We start from the raw sequence: 1,507 nt of genomic DNA on the forward strand, positions 1-1,507 counted from the left end.
ACGGCACATAACAACAACAGAACCAAAAATTACTAGGGACAGAAAAGATCGCTACATATTAACAAGAAGTTCAATTCACCAGCAACATGCATCCGTTCTAAACTATCTGAACTACCTAGTATTTATAACCAACAGACAAAACGAGGTTGGTAGCTGACTTACATCAGAACTGACTGACAACAGTCGCCGGACAGAGCCCCATCTAAGTCGGGGACCACCTGGACATGCTTGTGTATCAGGGCAATGAGCCTGAGAAGCCAGAGATGAAGGCAAAGACCAGAGCCACTCCCACTCTTCTGCGCCTGACAGTAACTGGGCTGTGTCTGTGCTCACACAGATATCCACTCCAAACCCACTGCCATCGAGTAGGTTCCGACTCACAGCACCCCTAGAGGACAGGACAGAACTGCCCCCAGAGGGTTTCCAAGGCTGTCAATCTTTACAGAAGCAAACTGCCTCAGCTTTCTCCAAGAGGTGGCTGGTGGGTTCAAACCACCAACCTTTTGGTTAGCAGCCAAAATGCTTAGGCCACTATACCACCAGTACTCCTCAGATCCCTATCGGTATGTGTATATATCACTTTAAGACACAGACACAGTGCTTTAGATTTTTGCTTTGTGGAAAGCAGGATCACATCCCCCAGACGGCGACCTGCTCCTGTCACTTGGTAACGGTCCACGAGTGCCCCATGTCCAACTCCCTCTCCTCAGCTGCGAGTTTCCCACAGACTGCAAATACTTCTTCAACCGTGTGCTGCTGACACCCAGACTGTTTCCTTCTCTCTATTAAAACACTGTTGCAGTAAGGACCCTCTGCTACTGGGTAAAAAGGTATGACTGCTGAAAATTTCACACATAGTTGCCAGATTTCTAGAGACAGATCATAAATAGACTTGTACCCATTTCCTCACATGCTCTGGAACACTGTGCTGTCAACATCTTTCATTTCTTCTGCCTGATTCCATGAAAAATGGCAGTCACGGTTGCTGTGATGTGCATCCTGTCTCCCCGACAGCTGAGGAGACTGGGCCCTCTTCACATGTTCTGACATGTATCTCGTGTCCCTGACGGCTGAGGAGACCGGGGCCCCTTCACGTGGTCTGACGTGTGCCTCGTGTCCCTGACAGCTGAGGGGACCAGGCCCTCTCGTCACATGTTCTGACGTGTCTCAATCTCTCTGATGACTGGGGAGACCAGGCCCTTTTCACACGTTCTGACATGTGTCTCCTCTCCCTGACGGCTGAGAAGACCGGGGCCCCTTCACATGTTCTGATGTGTGTCTCGTGTCCCTAACGGCTGAGGAGACCGGGGCCCCTTCACATGTTCTGATGTGTGTCTCGTGTCCCTGACGGCTGAGGAGACCGGGGCCCCTTCACATGTTCTGATGTGTGTCTCGTGTCCCTGACGGCTGAGGAGACCAGGGCCCCTTCACATGTTCTGATGTGTGTCTCGTGTCCCTGACGGCTGAGGAGACCGGGGCCCCTTCACATGTTCTGATGTGTGTCTCG

The 1,507-nt window shown here is 51.4% G+C and overlaps 1 protein-coding gene across 1 annotated transcript in view; it reads right to left on the reverse strand.

The window, feature by feature from the left end:
• SEC14L1 (SEC14 like lipid binding 1) overlaps nt 1-1,507 on the reverse strand; it is an 84,524-nt gene that overhangs the window by 11,099 nt on the left and 71,918 nt on the right. The gene's annotated exons all lie outside the window — the stretch shown is intronic.

The sequence above is a fragment of the Orycteropus afer genome, unplaced genomic scaffold (assembly GCF_000298275.1).
Source record: "Orycteropus afer afer isolate SDZICR_OR568_19922 unplaced genomic scaffold, OryAfe1.0 scaffold00018, whole genome shotgun sequence".
Taxonomy (NCBI): Eukaryota; Metazoa; Chordata; class Mammalia; order Tubulidentata; family Orycteropodidae; genus Orycteropus; species Orycteropus afer.